The 18630-nt window shown below is 45.0% G+C and overlaps 1 pseudogene; it reads right to left on the bottom strand.

Moving 5' to 3' along the window:
- Positions 1-3058: 3058 nt before the first annotated feature.
- On the bottom strand, positions 3059-17763 carry LOC132820287 (lysozyme g-like; annotated as a pseudogene).
- Positions 17764-18630: the final 867 nt, after the last annotated feature.

The following is an 18630-nucleotide window of genomic DNA, read 5'->3' as shown; positions in this document are numbered from 1 at the left end:
CTAGCTCCCAGCCATGCCGGATCTTCACCATCCCTCCAGACCTACCCCTCTCTGAGGATGAAAGATCAGTCCTCAGCAGGGGCCTCACCTTCATTCCCCTACGCCCTCGGATCAATGAGTTCAACACGTGGCGCGATATTGATCAATTCTTCTGCTGCCTTCGCCTCCGTGCCTACTTTCACAACCAAGACTCCCCCCCACCCCCTGACGACCCCTTCTCCCGCCTCCAACACACCCCATCCACCTGGACACCCCGTGCTGGCCTCTTACCCGCCCTCGACCTCTTTATAGCCAACTGCCGCCGTGACATTAACCGACTCAACCTGTCCAACCCTCACCCACTCCAACCTCTCACCCTCAGACGTGCAGCCTCCACTCCCTCCGCTCCAATCCCAATCTCACTATCCAACCAGCAGACAAGGTGGAGGCGCGGTAGTAGTTTGGCGCACCGACCTTTATACCGCTGAGGCAAACGCCAGCTCGCGGACGCCTCCTCGTATCGCCCCCTTGACCACGGCCCCACCTCCCACCACCAAACCATCATCTCCCAGACCTCCATAACCTCATCACCTCCGGGATCTCCCATCCACCGCTCCAACCTCATAGTCCCACAACCCGCACCGCCCGTTTCTACCTCCTGCCCAAAATCCACATACCTGCCTGCCCCGGCCGACCCATTGTCTCAGCCTGCTCCTGCCCCACCGAACTCATCTCCTAATACCTCGACACGGTCCTGTCCCCTTTAGTCCAAGAACTCCCCACCTACGTTCGGGACACCACCACGCCCTCCACCTCCTCCAGGATTTCGCGTTCCCCGGTCCCCAACGCCTTATTTTCACGATGGACATCCAGTCCCTGTACACCTCCATCCCCCATCACGAAGGACTCAAAGCCCTCCGCTTCTTCCTTTCCCGCCGCCACCAACCAGTACCCTTCCACTGACACCCTCCTTCGACTGACTGAACTGGTCCTCACCCTGAATAACTTCTCTTTTTCAATCCTCCCACTTCCTCCAAAAAGGAGTTGCCATGGGCACCCGCATGGGCCCCAGCTATGCCTGCTCTTTGTAGGATATGTGGACCAGTCCATCTTCCGCAACTACACTGGCACCATCACCACCTTTTCCTCCGCTACATCGATGACTGTATCGGCGCTTGCCTCGTGCTCCCACGAGGAGGTTGGTTGAACAGTTCATCAACTTTACTAACACCTTCCATCCCAACCTCAAATTCACCTGGTCGTTCTCAGACTCCTCCCTCCCCTTCCCAGACCTTTCCATCTCTATCTCGGGCGACCGACTCAACACAGACATCTACAATAACCCCGACTGACTCCCACAGCTACCTGGACTACACCTCCTCCCACCTGCCCCCTGTTAAAAACTCCATCCCATATTCCCAATTCCTTCATCTCCACCGCATCTGCTCCCAGGAGGACCAGTTCCAATGGCCTCCTTCTTCAAGGACCGCAGATTCCCCCCAGACGTGATCGATGATGCCCCTCCACCGCATCTCCTCCACTTCCCGCTCCTCCGCCTTGAGCCCGCTTCCTCCAACCGCCCACCAAGACAGAACCCCACTGGTTCTCACCTACCACCCCACCAACCTCGCATACAACGTATCATCCGCCGTAATTTCCGCCACCTCCAAACGGACCCCACCACCAAGGATATATTTCCCTCCCCTCCCCTATCAGCGTTCCGCAAGGACCACTCCCTTCGTGACTCCCTCGTCAGGTCCACACCCCCCACCAACCCAACCTCCACTCCTGGCACCTTCCCCTGCAACCGCAGGAAATGTAAAACTTGCGCCCACACCTCCACACTCACTTCCCTCCAAGGCACCAAGGGATCCTTCCATATCCGCCACAAGTTCACCTGTACCTCCACACACATCATCTATTGCATCCGCTGCACCGATGTGGCCTCCTCTATATTGGGGAGACAGGCCGCTTACTTGCGGAATGCTTCAGAGAACACCTCTGGGCCGCCCGGACCAACCAACCCAACCACCCCGTGGCTCAACACTTTAACTCTCCCTCCCACTCCACACGAGGACATGCAGGTCCTTGGACTCCTCCACTGGCAGAACATAACAACACGACGGCTGGAGGAGGAGCGCCTCATCTTCCGCCTGGGAACCCTCCAACCACAAGGAATGAATTCAGATTTCTCCAGTTTCCTCACTTCCCCTCCCCCACCTTGTCTCAGTCGGTCCTCAACTCAGCACCGCCCTCCTAACCTGCAATCTCCTTCCTGACCTCTCCGCCCACATCCACTCCGGCCTATCACCCTCACCTTGACCTCCTTCCACCTATCCCACCTCCATCGCCCTCCCAAAGTCCCTCCTCCCTACCTTTTATCTTAGCCTGCTTGGCAAACTCTCCTCATTCCTGATGAAGGGCTTATGCTCGAAACGTCGAATTTCCTGTTCCTGGATGCTGCCTAACCTGCTGTGCTTTAACCAGCAACACATTTTCAGCTGTGATCTCCAGCATCTGCAGACCTCATTTTTTACATGAAATACAAATAGTTGTGTGCAGATTCAACAAGTAGTTAAGAAGGCAAATGGAATTTTGACCTTTGTTTCTTGGTGGTTGGAGTTTAATGGTAAGTTTTACTACAACAATACAGGCTGTTTGTTCTGGCCACACCTGTACTACTGTGTTCAGGTTTTGGTCACCCGTTTTTACGCAAGGATAGACTAACAAAGGCGATAGTGCAACAGCGTCTCAATTAGTTGATTCTTGGTATGAATAATTGATATTACAAGAACAGCCAAGCCTCTGTTCATTAGTATTTAGAAGAATAATGAGTAATTTTATAGACAGATTGCAAATTAGGAGGAGCCCTGATAGGCTGGATGTCATGAAGATGTTTCTGTTAGTTAGTGAATCACAAACTAGGTGACATAGTTACAGAACAACAGAACACGCATTAAAACTGAGAAGCGAAGGAATTCCTTTCCACCAGAGAGTGTGAATGTCTGGAGTTCTCTACCCCAGGGGTATGTAAAGGCTAGACCATTGAAAATATAGGAGGGAGTTGATAAATTCCTTGCTATCGGACTTTATGTAAATGAGAAGTTCTCAAACCTTTGAGCTGCTGTTCTTTGGTCCAAGTTGGAAACTTTGCTGCTATTGATTTAATCATGCCATCAGTATCTCAGTAGCCTGTTGTAGGTGCTCCACGCTGTCCCACTCTCCAACTATTCTGTGCCACCTTCTGTCAACCTGAAATAAACATTACATTTCTTTTCCATGCACAGAGATCTTAGAGCAATGAGAATACGTTCAAACATAAATATCAGGATGATTTCAATGTTGTATTCTGGATTTCTTTGTATTCTTGCATGAGATGAGGGTGTGACTGGCTTGGTCAATATTTGTTGTTTTTTAAACAGAGAGTCTGCACCAGGCCACTTCCAAGGGCAGTTGAGAGTCATTGCTCAGATCTGGAGTTACTTGTAAGTTAGACATACATTTTCCTACCCGAAAGGACACTTGTGAATCAGATGGGTTTTTCTTATTGACATTCAACAACATCAGGAGGTGATGGTCTATGATATTATCACTGGACTGCTCATCCAGTGACTCAATGTTCTGGGGACCAGGATTTAAATCCTACCATAGCAGATGGTGGAATTTGAATTCAATTTATAAAAAAATCTGGAATTAAAAGTCGAATGATAACTGTGAATTGATTGTTGGAAAACCTCATCTGGTTCACTAGTTTCCTTTAAGGAAGGAAACTATCATCCTTACCTGGGAGTTGCTGAGAGATAAATGATAGGCGTGTGGGTGTGGGGAGAAAGTAGCATAGAGTACAATAGTGAGTGGGGGAGGGGATGAGGGTGATAGGTCGAGGTGTGGGGGGGGAGGGGGGAGTGAATAGGTGGAAAGGAAGATAGGCAGGTAGGACAAGTCATGGGGACAGTGCTGAGCTGGAAGTTTGGAATGGCCTACATGTGACTACAGACCCACAGCAAGGTGTTTAGTTCTCAACTGTCTCTGGGCAATAAGTAGCTGTCAATGCCCTCATCCTGTGAATGATTGAAGAGAAAAAAAACAACAGTTTCATGTCCATCATTAGCACCTTAATTCCAGATTTGTTATTGAATTGAGATTCCATCATGTGTCACGACAAGGCCCAGAAAATTATTTGTTTCTGCCTCAGAAGTGCAGTAACAATGCTGAAGGGCAAGGCCTTCCCTAAATGTTGCAGGACAATTGGAACTTTCAAGACTGGATTGATGGAATTCTGTTATGTAAGTGATACAGAGATAATGCTGAGATATAGATCTGTCACAATCTCATTGAATGTGGAAAACTGACTAGATTGAATGGCTTACTCATGTCGTTGATATTTCTGTCATGCAGGCTGTCACTGAAGGACTGACCTTTGCCTGATGGTTTATGATTTTGCTGTGTGTTGATCAGTTTTTTAAACTGGTGTCACTACCTCCCTGGCTCCAAAACAGAGGCGAAGTGGTTACATCTCAGGATCTGAGATGGAATTAAATTAAATTCTAAAATTCAAACTGATGAATCCACAACATTTGAAAGAGTGCTTTGATTGATTAAAAAAATTAATTTATTGCAATAATCTTTAAATCCTTGTAAGAAAATGCATCTGTACTCATAGTCCCACTTTGGAGAATTAACAAGCCTTGGAGCTGTCAATCAAACTCTGAACTGACAAAGATCCCACTGAGATAATGATAGGTTATAAAATGCAGCTTTAATCCTGCAATGATAATCCCCAGGCTTATGTCAACAGGCAGAATGAAATGGCAAGCATTGTTCTTTTTAATGCTATGGAGTTTCCTTTTTCAAAAATTTAAATAGCAAAGATTTAAATGTCCTGACACCTTGACAACATTTTTTCGGATCCTCTGTTCCAAATTCTCAGACAAGGTTGTCACCTACTCTCCCTGCAATCAGCCCTACCCCAGATCAGGGTCATACTGTCCCAGACCTGCAAAGGACCTCTGCTGTTCTTTATCCTGTGAAGGTTCCACACACTCAACAACGCTTCTTCTCTAGCTCGCCTCCTGACTTCCTTTAACAGCTCCACTCTACTTGACAAATTCAATGCGTTTATTTCCCTTTTATTCCTATCAATGTTACCTTCAACTCTCCCAAAAGAGCAATTTCTCTCTCTCAAGAGTTTCATGATGTTTCCCAAAAGAGACATGGGACCATTTCTAAAAGGGTGCTTGGTCTAGTTTGTCTGCAAAAAAGAATCCATTAATATTTATCTCTAACATCATCTTAAAATATACTTCCTTCACTATTCGTGTGCCATTGATGACACATATCAATAACTCAGTAAGTCTTCTTCAACAATATATCTTTACAATCTAGAAAGACAAGGGCAGATACAAGTGATACAAGCACCAGCATGTTCCCCTTCAAAGTCACAGATCTTTCTGACTTAGAATTATATTACCATTCCTTAACAGTTGCAGTGTGAAAATCTTGGCTCTCCCTTGCTAATAGTATTGTGGGTGCAACCACAGTCCGAGGAATGCACCTTTTCATCATTCCTTCTTCAGTGCTGACACCAGGAATGAATGACTAGAAGTAAAATGCCATTGAAAACAGTAACTCCAAACCTACCCGCCTGCTGGTAACAATGCACGAAGGATCTTTTTCAACATTTTACCAACATGCCTCTGCTCACCTCACAGGGTGAAACTAAAATGAGTCACGACCTATGAAGTGAATTAAGAGAAAATGAGAAAATCAAGAAGGAATCCTGCTTAGTTCTTCTGATATCTTGCAACTTAAAAGCACTTTTGCACGTTGTATATTTAAATGCCTCTGCGTTTCCAATATGAGGGTACAGCTAGCTGGATTGTAATATGCAAAATTCAATATATGAATCTATGCTTATATTTTCAAATGACTTCAACCCAAGAATGATCCTGATCTGTGGGCTGATGCCTTGTATAATTGTAATTAGGACATGGTATTTAATGATCTACTCATTCCTCTAGAATATCCATTTTGAAAAGAAATAAACTATTCCTTACTCTTTTCACATCAATGAAACACTTTCCTCTGTGTAACTCCATACCTTAGCCTCATGAATGCCCCAGAATCAAGGAACAACTTGCACGTTTTGTCTTTGGTGTGTGGAAGGGCACTGCATCATTGTCATACCCAATCACTGCTTTCACACCAATTTTCCCCCTCCATGGTTTAGCAGAAACAGAAAATCTACCATCGAACCTAGCTCGTAGCTGGGTTTGAGGAGGAAACAATAAAGACTGCAGATGCTGGAAGCCAGCTGAAGGATTCCTGATGAAGTATTGACATTCCTGCTCCTCAGATGCTTTCTGACCTGCTGTGTGCACTCATAGCTGGGTTTATAATGGATTACATGATCAGGGAGTCACTGGTTATTGAAGGAGGAATATGGAGTCGGAGGTCACAATCCGATCAACCATGGTCCATCTGAATGCCCAGACTCTTCTAGAAAGGCTGAATAGCCTAACTCTGTTCCTAATATCTGTGTATTTATGTAGATCTGCTTTACAGGGTTTTGTAAAGTGACTTGCTGCCTACCTGCATGAGACCAAAAGCATTTCCGTTGTCTCCCCATCCATTTATTAAGACATTGCCACCACGGGATTCCCGGGAGATGAGAGCACCAATTATGGCTGGATCGATCTGGTTGGCACAGGCAACTTTATCGATCAAAGTCTTGTACTTGTTCACTCTGTTCAAATCCATGCTCATCATCTTATGAGAGGCAGCAACACCTGAAAAAGAAATTCAACCAAAAATCCAATGCACTGCACTTGGCATAAACCTGTGTGTTGTGTGCTGTAACCATCAGACACAGAAAACTTACGTCTCTGTTAATTAAAACTAAACGTCCAGAAAAATTTGCCTCACCTCGTAATCTGTTAACAGTGTGAGGGAGTGAAAGATACCTCCTAATTTCCAATATGTAAAGAAAGATAACTTATTTTCCGAATGGAAGATTAGATTCCCTACAGTATGGAAACAGGCCATTTGGCCCAACAAGTGCACACCGACCCTCTGAAAACTAACCCACCCAGACCCATTTCTCTCTGACTAATGCACTTAACACTATTGTCAATTTAGCATGGTCAATCCACCCTAATCTGCACGTCTTTGGACTGTGGAAGGTTGCCAGGGTTGGAAGATTTGAGCTACAGGGAGAGACTGAACAGGCTGGGGCTGCTTTCATTGGAGCGTCGGAGACTGAGGGGTGACCTTATGGAGGTTTACAAAATTATGAGGGGCATGGATAAGGCAGCACCATGGCACAGTGGTTAGCGCTGCTGTCTCACAGCGCCTGAGACCCGGGTTCAATTCCCGACTCAGGCGACTGACTGTGTGGAGTTTGCACGTTCTCCCCGTGTCTGCGTGGGTTTCCTCCGGGTGCTCCGGTTTCCTCCCACAGTCCAAAGATGTGCGGGTCAGGTGAATTGGCCATGCTAAATTGCCCTTAGTGTTAGGTAGGGAGTAAATGTAGGAGTATGGGTGGGTTGCGCTTCGGCGGGTCGGTGTGGACTTGTTGGGCCGAAGGGCCTGTTTCCACACTGTAAATAATCTAATCTAAATAGGCAAAGTATTTTCCCTGGGGTCGGGGAGTGTAGAACTAAAGGTCATAGGTTTAGGGTGTGAGAGCAAAGATATAAAAGACACCTAAGGGGCAACTTTTTCATGCAGAGGGTGGTACGTGTATGGAATGAGATGCCAGAGGATGTGGTGGAGGTGGTCCAATTGCAACATTTAAGAGGCATCTAGATGGGTATATGAATAGGAAGGGTTTGGAGGGATATGGTCGGGTGCTGGCAGGTGTGACAAGATTGGGTTGGGATATCTGGTCGGCATAAACAGGTTGGACTGAAGGGTCTGTTTCCATGCTGTACGTCTCTATGACTCTATGACTCTATGAAGGAAACTGGACTACCCAGAGGAATCCCATACAGATACACAGGAAATGTGTGAACTCCACACAGACAGAGTGGAATTGAACATTGAACAGTTTCTGGCTCTGTGAGGTTGCAGTGCTAACCACTGAACCACCTTGCAGTCCTGAAATAAACAGCACTATTAAAAATCTGAACATTTTTTCGCCTAACTGAACACAACCTATTAACATTCTGTTCCAATAAGACAACTATTAGATGTTACATTAACTTAATTTCATGTCCACAGAGTCTCTGGGTTCTCTGATGTCTTCAGTCTTCCATCTGCTGATCTCCCTAGGTGTTCCACTTTCTGTTTGCTGTGAGTATGAGTTACAAGAAAAGGTTCCTTTTGATATAGTGTGTCTCCTAATTTCTTTGAGAGCAAGATTTTAGATGGGCAGTTAGGTCTCCGGCTCTGTAGTAGTTGCTCTGCTGTTCGTGGCAGTTGCTCAATTTTCAAAAGGCCTGTGTTTTTTATACCCCCAACATCATTCCTTCTCATTGGTCCAATGTCATTAAAACAATAACTTCAAACTCAATTGAGTTTTAGTATCCTGGGCATAATTTGAAGTCATTGGCTAAATTTGAATCATTGTCAAAACAGTAACCAAAACTCGGGTATCACTTTAACAGCCAATTGTTTCATGAAACTATTTTGGAACAGCCCGTGTCCCAGCCTTTCCATTCGGGCAGCTAAGCCTGCACTTTAAGTTTTCTTCAATCTTCAGAAAACACATGCTTTCAACGTGACAATTAAAACTGACCCCACCATCCCAAATAAATGATTGGAAATTGTACTCTTTTCGTCCAGTTCTCTGGCTTCTTATAAATTTGTTCATGGATGTCAGAGAGTCATAGAGATGTACAACATGGAAACAGACACTTTGGTCCAACCCATCCATGCCAACCAGATATCCCAACCCAATCTAGTCCCACCTGCCTGCACCCAGCCAATATCCCTCCAAAACTTTCTTATTCATATACCCATCCAAATGCCTCTTAAATGTTGCAATTGTACTAGCCTCCACCACATCTTCTGGCAGCTCATTCCATACATGTACCACCCTGCACATGAAAACGTTGACCCTTAGGTCTCTGTTATATCTTTCCCCTCTCACCCTAAACCTATACCCTCTAGTTCTGCACTCCCCGACCCCAGGGAAAATACTTTGCCTATTTATCCTTTCCATGCCCCTCATAATTTTGTAAACCTCGATAAGGTCACCCCTCAGCCTCTGACGCTCCAGGGAAAACAGCCCCAGCCTATTCAGCCTCTCCCTGTAGCTCAGATCCTCCAACCCTGGCAACATCCTTGTAAATCTTTTCTGAACCCTTTCAAGTTTCACATCTTTCTGTTCGGAAGAAGGAGACCAGAATTGCACACAATATTCCAACAGTGGCCTAACTAATGTCCTGAACAGCCGCAATATGACCTCCCAACTCCTGTACTTTGGGGTGACACAGTGGCTCAATGGTTAGCACAGCTGCCTCACCACACCAGCGTCCCAGGTTCGATTCCAGTCTTGGGCAACTGTCTGTGTGGAGTTTACACATTCTCCCTGTGTCTGTGTGGGTTTCCACCGGGTGCTCCGGTTTCCTCCCACAGTCACAAAGATGTGCAGATCAGATGAATTGGCCATGTTAAATTTCCCATAGTGTTAGGTGCATTAGTCAGAGGGAAATGGGTCTGGTGGGTTACTTTTCAGAGGGTCGATGTGGACTGGTTGGGCCGCAGAGCCTGTTTCCACACTGTAGGGAATCTAATCTAATACTCTGACTAATAGAGGAATGCATACCAAACGCCTTCTTCACTATCCTATCTACCTGCGACTCCAATTTCAAGGAACTATGAACTGCACTACAAGGTCTCTTTGTTCAGCAACACTCCCTAGGACCTTACCATTAGGTGTATAAGTCCTGCTGAGATTCGCTTTCCCAAAATGCAGCACCTCGCAGTTATCTGAATTAAACTCCATCTGCCACTTCTCAGCTCATTGGCCCACCTGGTCCAGATCCTGTTGTAATCTGAGGTAACCCTCTTCACTGTCCACTACACCTCCAATTTTGGTGTCATCTGCAAACTTACTAACTGTACCTCTTATGCTCGCATCCAAATCATTTATGTAAATAACAATAAGTAAAGGACCCAGCACCGTATCCATGTAGCACTCCACTGGTCACAGGCCTCCAGTCTGAAAAACATCCCTCCATCTCCACCCTCTGTCTTCTACCTTTGAGCCAGTTCTGTATCCAAACAGCTAGTTCTTGATTACATGTCCAATGATATTACCCTCCCCTTAATGTGATTGAAGGTTCAGACAGCTCTCAGTCATTCACCACGCATTCTTTTGTGTCTGACTCTGGTGGAGATGTGAAGGCATAAAAATGTAGCCAAGTCCCAATCCAACCTCTGTCCAAATCATATCTGACTACCGGTTATCTTCTTACTACAAAGGACACATTTATTCCTCATCAACAATGAACATATTAAGGACTAGTTTTTGGGGAACAGGGAGTTTGGGATCCTGGAGATTACATTAGAGTACAGTATTTTAAGATAAACAGCTAATAAAGCACAGACTATGTTGTTTGCCACCACCTTTAAGGATTTGGTCAGGATTTGAAAGGTTAGAGTACCCAATGCCAAGCCCAGGTGTCTATGGTTATCTGACTTGTCTCTCAATACAGACACAGAAAGTGCTGGAGAAACTCAGCAGGTCTGGTACCAATTTTTTTAGATTAGATTAGATTACTTACAGTGTGGAAACAGGCCCTTCGGCCCAACAAGTCTACACCGACCCATCGAAGTGCAACCCACCCATACCCCTACATTTACCCTTTACCTAACACTACGGGCAATTTAGCACGGCCAATTCACCTGACCCGCACATCTTTGGACTGTGGGAGGAAACCGGAGCACCCGGAGGAAACCCACGCAGACACGGGGCGAACGTGCAAACTCCCCACAGTCAGTCGCCTGAGTCGGGAATTGAACCCAGGTCTCAGGCGCTGTGAGGCAGCAGTGCTAACCACTGTGCCACCGTGCCGCCCGCCTTTCTGAAGAGAAAGCAGAATTAATGTTTTGGCGACAGTAACTCTTCTTCAGAATTGAAAGGGCTGGAAATAGTGAGAAAAAAATGAGCAGATTGTTCCTCTGGCTTTTCGTTGGATGAGTGACAGGCCCACAATCCTCTGGACAGAGTTGATGCATTCCACAAAGGACTCATCCAGTCTGTTTTTGATCTTGCCAATGTAAAGGAGACCACATTATGAGTAGCAATTGCAGTATATTAGACAAAAGGAAGTGTAAGTAAAACACTGCTTCACCTTTTGACAGTGAGGAAGGAGGAGGTGAAAGGCCACACATTAAACACATGCAAAAACGTAAAACGTTGTTTGTGTTGCATTTCATTGGAATGCTATGGCCGGCCCAGGACAGAAATGTTAAAGTCTGAGTGAAGATTTGTAGCTCGGATGTCGGTTGTTGTGGTTTTGTTCGCCGAGCTGGAAGTTTTTGCTGCAAACGTTTCGTCCCCTGGCTAGGAGGCATCATTAGTGCTGTGGGAGCCTCCTGTGAAGCGCTGCTTTGATGTTTCTTCCGGTAATTATAGTGGTTTGTTCTTGCCGCTTCCGGGTGTCAGTTTCAGCTGTCCGTTGTAGTGGTTTGTATATGGGGTCCAGGTCGATGTGTCTGTTGATGGAGTTTGTGGATGAATGCCATGCTTCTAGGAATTCCCTGGCTGTTCTCTGTCTGGCTTGCCCTATGATAGTAGTGTTTTCCCAGTCGAATTCATGTTGCTGGTTGTCTGAGTGTATGGCTACTAGGGATAGCTGGTCGTGTCGTTTTGTGGCTAGCTGATGTTCATGGATGAGGATTGTTAGCTGTCTTCCTGTTTGTCCTATATAGTGTTTTGTGCAGTCCCTGCATGGTATCTTGTAAACTATGTTAGTTTGGCTCGTGCTGGGTATTGGGTCCTTTGTTCTAGTAAGTTGTTGTCTGAGCGTGGATGTTGGCTTGTGTGCCGTTATGAGTGCTAAGGGTCGCAGTAGAGTGGCTGTCAGTTCTGAGACACTCCTGACGTATGGTAGTGTGGCTAGTCCTTTTGGTTGTGGCATGTCCTCGTACCTCGGTCTATCTCTTAGGCATCTAGTGATAAAGTTGCGTGGGTATCCGTTTTTGGCGAATACCTTGTATAGGTGTTCCTCTTCCTCTTTTCGCAGTTCTGGTGTACTGCGCAAAAAAACGGCACTAAAAGAAAAAATGGCCAAACTAACACACAAAAAGGAGGACACTACAACACACACCTGGGTTAAAAACCTCTCCCACAGACAGCTCACAGACATGGAAAGAACTATACTTGCCAAGGGACTTAAATACAACCACAGGGATGCCAACACAGCAGACTTCCTAGCAGCTCTAGAATGCACACTCAGGAACAATGGACTGACAGAAGAGACACAACAAACAGTGAGACAAACGGTCGTACCTATGATGATAAGAAAACGACAAACACATAACGTCAACACCAAGGAGAGGGAAGCACTGAAAGCACTGAAAAATGACAAGAACATAATCATACTACCGGCAGATAAGGCAGAATGACGGTCATCCTAGATAAATCAGACTACATCAATAAAGCACAACAACTACTTGCAGACACCAACACCTACCAAATGAAGGATTCCGACCCCACACCACAACTCACCAATAGAATAAACAACACACTAAGGAATCTACAAAAAAACGGACAGATAACCAAAGCGGACCTACAAAGAATGAAACCTGAAAGCAACAACACCCCCAGATTCTATGGACTACCCAAAGTACACAAACCAGACATCCCACTGAGACCCATAGTATCACTACCAGGGATACCAGCATACAAACTGGCCAAAGAACTACAACAAAAACTGAAACACCTGGTCAGCGGATCCAAACACTTCATACAATCAACACAGGAATTCTTGGACATCATCAGGAATACACACATAGACAAAGAAGAAACCATGATCTCATTCGACGTGACGGCACTGTTCACTTCAATTGACAAAACCCTAGCCAGAGAAACTATAGCCAACCTACTGGACATACATAACAGAACACAGGAGGCCGAACCTATCAACAAGGACGGCATACTGAAACTACTGGACCTATGCCCCACCACACACTTTACATTCAACAATCAGATATACGAACAAATCAACGGAACACCCATGGGGTCACCAATCTCGGGACTCATAGCAGAGGCAGTTATGCAAAGGTTAGAACATACAGCCCTACCACAAATCCAACCCAAACTCTGGATCAGATATGTAGATGACACCTTTGTAATCATCAAAAAACACAGAAATACAAAAAACACACCGGATCATCAACGCCACACTCACAGGAATCCGATTCACGATAGAAGAGGAAAAGGATAGCCAACTCCCGTTCCTAGACGTGTTAGTAGAGAGAACACCTAACGGAGAATTCACCACAAGGGTACACAGGAAACCAACACACACAGACCAAGTCCTAAACTATGAAAGTAACCACCCCAACACACACAAACGAAGCTGCATCAGGACACTATTCAAAAGAGCCACAACACACTGCAGTACACCAGAACTGCGAAAAGAGGAAGAGGAACACCTATACAAGGTATTCGCCAAAAACGGATACCCACGCAACTTTATCACCAGATGCCTAAGAGATAGACCACGGAACGAGGACATGCCACAACCAAAAGGACTAGCCACACTACCATACGTCAGGAGCGTCTCAGAACTGACAGCCAGACTACTGCGACCCTTAGCACTCATAACGGCACACAAGCCAACATCCACGCTCAGACAACAACTTACTAGGACAAAGGACCCAATACCCAGCACGAGCCAAACTAACGTAGTTTACAAGATACCATGCAGGGACTGCACAAAACACTATATAGGACAAACAGGAAGACAGCTAACAATCCGCATCCATGAACATCAGCTAGCCACAAAACGACACGACCAGCTATCCCTAGTAGCCATACACTCAGACAACCAGCAACATGAATTCGACTGGGAAAACACTACTATCATAGGGCAAGCCAGACAGAGAACAGGCAGGAAATTCCTAGAAGCATGGTATTCAACCACAAACTCCATCAACAGACACATCGACCTGGACCCCATATACAAACCACTACAACGGACAGCTGAAACTGACACCCGAAGCGGCAAGAACAAACCACTATAAATACCGGAAGAAACATCAAAGCAGCGCTTCACAGGAGGCTCCCACTGCACTGATGATGTCTCCTAGCCAGGGGACGAAACGTTTGCAGCAAAAACTTCCAGCTCGGCGAACAGAACCACAACAACAGAAATGTTAGCCTGGCAACAAAGTGGTTTATTGTAGTGGTAATACAACTGGAAGGCCTGAGTCAGTCTTATCTCTCAATGTAGATTAGATTCCCCTACAGTGTGGAAACAGACCCTTCAGCCCAACAATTCCACAAAGACCCTCTGAAGAATAACCCACCCAGTCCCATTTCCCTTTGACTAATGCACCTAATGCCATAGGCAATTTAGCATGGCCAATTCACCTGACCTGCACATCTTTGGACTGCAGGAGGAAACTTGAACACCCAAAGGAAACCCACGCAGATGTGGAGAGAATATGTAAACTCCACACAGACAGTCGCCTGAGGCTGAAATCGAACCAGGGAACCCTGGTGCTGTAAGGCAACAGTGCTAACCACTGAGCCACCATGTAAATGATAGTGCTGTGGGTAAGGGATAATGGTCAGATTGTGAGCCCATGCATCATCTCATTAAAACTATGTTCAAAAGAATTCCTGATAGGACCAACATAATTTTCCAATAAAGGTCTCAATTTTGAATGCAAATTGCAGAATGAGTAAAACTTGATAAAACAACTGTGAATGGGAATTCACTTTCAAAGTATCCCTATACATTGCAGATGCATACCAATCATGGAAATGTTAAGTTATGTTGATTCCTCACCTGTTACACTCAGCTTGTCCTGTTTTGCTGTTTTATCAGAAGCACCAGTTGTATCAACCTTTGTGATATCACCATAGATGGAGGTATCTAGCACAATGAAGACAAAATGGCTGAGTTATGGAAAAGTGGCAAACACCAAGCAAATGCAGCAGTAGTGCCCATAATGTATCCTCTGATCCTGAGTGAGGTGAAGGCTAAAGCAGCTTCTGGGGAGTATTTGACCCAGGAGTGCTCCCCACATTGAGGTAACTGACTCTAGTCAAGCAGAAGAAACATCTCCATTCTCAGTGGAGATACAGTCTCACTGAAGTGTTACAGCACAGAAGGAAGTGACTTGGCCCATTGTGCCTGCTCCAGTTCTATTACTTAATGCCAATTTCCTTCCCATTCGCCATATTCCTGCGCAGCTTCACAATCCAAATAATCACCCCTTGAATGCTGCAATTGAACCTGCCTCCACCACACTTCCAGACAGTGCATTTCATACCCTAACTACAAACTATGTGACAAAGATTTTTCTGAAATTGTTTGCGCAGCACTGTAGATCGATGCCGTCTCACTCCTTGTATGCACAGGAACAGCTTCTCTCTATCTTATGTCCTGTCTGCTCTATATGACATTCTGTATATCAACTTTCATTAAAAATTCAAAGATTAACAATTAGTAGAGCTATGAGGGAAGAGCCAGGGAGTGGCATTATTTATTAAATGTTGCCTTTAAAATATAACTTTTAATCAGTACAAGTGAACTCCAGGATGTTTCAAATATTGGATGGAAAATTAAGGTTACCCTGATTGTTGGACAAAGGGGATGCAATTCATGACAAGACCCCTCCAAGTTGTCCCTGTGTGCAGTTGGGGAAGCTTTGGTTACTGACCAGAGGTACAGCAGCCTGTTCCTCTTCAAGGCAATGGGGTTGGGGGTGGTGGGCGATTGTTAGAGGAGATTCCGTGCTGGAGGAAGTTGGGTTGCTAGCTCTGACATCCCTAGTGGTGACTCGCTTTACCTCAAAAATCCTTACTCCCTGGATTATCACTGGGAGGTTACCTCCCTTTGTTGCTGGTGCCTCGATCGTAATGGAGAAATGGGGTGGGGTCAACCTATATTGACACGTTGTCTGTAATTGGACTTTTAATCATGGAAATTGCCTATCCACCTATGTTCCTGTCCTTTTCCAACTGTGTCATTGTTAAGATGCCCCAATCTGTGTTGTCGTGGGAAGGGACAATGAACCAACATGGCTGCCAGATCCATCTCAGCTCCTGTTGCCTATAAACTTCAGGGCTATGGGATGCACAGACCGTCAGATAAAGCAGACAGATCAACTGCCAACATAATGTCATGTGATCTAAAGAGGCTGGACTGGTGCAATCACTGCTGAAAATGTGTTGCTGGTTAAAGCACAAATTCCTTAGATGCTGCCTAACCTGCTGTGCTTTAACCAGCAACACATTTTCAGCATGTGATCTCCAGCATCTGCAGACCTCATTTTTTACTGGTGCAATCACTGGGCAATCTTGGCACTTATCTATAGTGGCAAATGTATGGGGGTTAGCGAGGGTGGCATAAACTCAATTAACCAATCCCTCAGCGATGGGATTAGATTTGCTGATATGCATGCCATAAATGCAGCCTACAGACTGTAGGCTTTCCCAAAATGTCATATATTCTTTCATCCATTTGTGCAACAGTTTCAGAAACTTGTAGATTTATTCCAAAAACTGTGAATCACTGTATTGTATCAAAGAGCATCATTTAAATCACTGCCATGATTATTGATTGTGTAAATTGTACATAACATCATTGAGCAACTGTTACTGCAACATCCAGTGCTGCAAACTTTCAATCTTCCACACTTGCACATGCATTTCTTTTCACACAAATGTTGTGACCAGTGTAGCATAATGAGACTATACAACTAGTTACCCAATGTTCTCCTTTACCATACCAAATAAAGTTGGAATGATAAGTGCAAAAGTATAGGACAGCATGAAACTGGCGAGTGCTTAATACTCTCTGACTGGCTCAGTAAAGAGAACAAAGAAATGAGCTAACATCCTGAGTTCCCTTTGTTTCCTCCTCATCATTTCATGCCTCCTGTCCATATCCCAAATGTTTTTCCTTCTGTATTACAGATTATAGGGGCATTTGAAGTAGCTTTGCTTCTGGCTAACGTTCCCTGCCCCTCTGTATCTGTCGGGGCAGAGGAGGGAACTACAGTGTGACTGTTAGCGTAGAGCAATGCCATGAGGAGTGACACCTTTGGAGGAGAAGGGGACCTTTGGAGGGGAAAGGGACTTTTGAGTCTGCTGGGCAATTGACTTCAGCCAGAATTGTTGTTATTGGAGTAAATTCTTTCATCAGTTTCATAGCTATGAGAGTACAGAAACAGTACTTACTCCTTGTAAAACATTATTTCCCGCCATCTTAAAATTACATTTTAATGTTAACTTTCAAATTAATGCATAGAAAATGGCATTAAAAGCAAAAGTACAGGAACAAGGCATTTGATCTGTCTGTTCTATCCTCGCATTTAAGATTCTCAATGCTTGCCTCCTTAAGACGGGTTACATCTGAAACATCGACTTCTCCACCTCCGGCTGCTGGCTTGCTGTGTTCTTGCAGCCCCCTACCTGTCTATCCTACAATTCTTGAACTTACTGATCAGAATATGCTACCCATTGCATATTTTGACTCTTAACATTAATTTGAAAAATGAATGCCTAACGGAATATCAGAAGAAATACTCACCAATTACTGTGCACATTGCTGCTGTCACACAGGAAATCAAATGAGCTGGGCTGTGGCTGGAAGTTACACAAATACAAGATGTGTGATCAGAATGGAATGCTCTTGGAAATTATTCAGAATCTTTTCATACTGAAGTTCTCCCCTATTTTTAAAGAAAGATTTACAGTGAAGTGTGAAGAGCAGTAACTTACCAATTCCATCAAATATGATAGTTGTGGCAGGAGGGGTGATGTGTGCTGGGCTGAACACCAATCAATCTAGGATGAACACATTTCTAGTAAATGTTTGCAACTTGAGACCTTTAGATCCGTGTCGAGAAGCTGGATTTTGAGCTTCAGACGTTGCACAACATTAGAGAAGGGGATAGTTAGCTAGACCCTTTACTTCAGAAAGCCTACACACCTCTGGGTAATTTAAATTCAAATTTGGTCTGTGGTTATGGACCAGTGTGGGGTTAGGGCAGCTGACTGCAAGTGGGGTAGATATGGAATGCAGGGAGTCACATGTGAAGAGTCTTCACCTCACAATTGTCCAGCAGGTACCAGGTTCCTACAAGCTGTATGGATGAGATGGAGATTGCAGGAAGGATGAGCAAACTGACCAGTTCACCATGATGCAGGGTGCCATTCAAAAGTGTAAAGGAATCGGGAATGTAGTAGTGGTAAGGAAAAGTCTAATTGTATAATTTGGCGTCTAAGCCCTTTTGATGTAGTGATGAGCATGTGTTCCAAAGGCCTTGTTGCTTGTCAAGTGTCAGGGTTAAGGAAATTTCCTGATGACTGGAGAAGAACTTTGATTGAGGTGGACAAAGGATCCACTGGTTGTTATAGGCATTGATACCAATGACATTGATAAGACTAGAAAGGAGGTTCTGCTGAAAGAATTTCAACACTTAGGAACTAAATTCGAAAGCAGTGCCTCCAAGTTAATA

Source organism: Hemiscyllium ocellatum, chromosome 11, assembly GCF_020745735.1.
Source record: "Hemiscyllium ocellatum isolate sHemOce1 chromosome 11, sHemOce1.pat.X.cur, whole genome shotgun sequence".
Lineage (NCBI taxonomy): Eukaryota > Metazoa > Chordata > Chondrichthyes > Orectolobiformes > Hemiscylliidae > Hemiscyllium > Hemiscyllium ocellatum.
The sequence above is the reverse complement of the archived record's forward strand: the minus strand, read 5'-3'. Positions and strand labels throughout refer to the sequence as shown.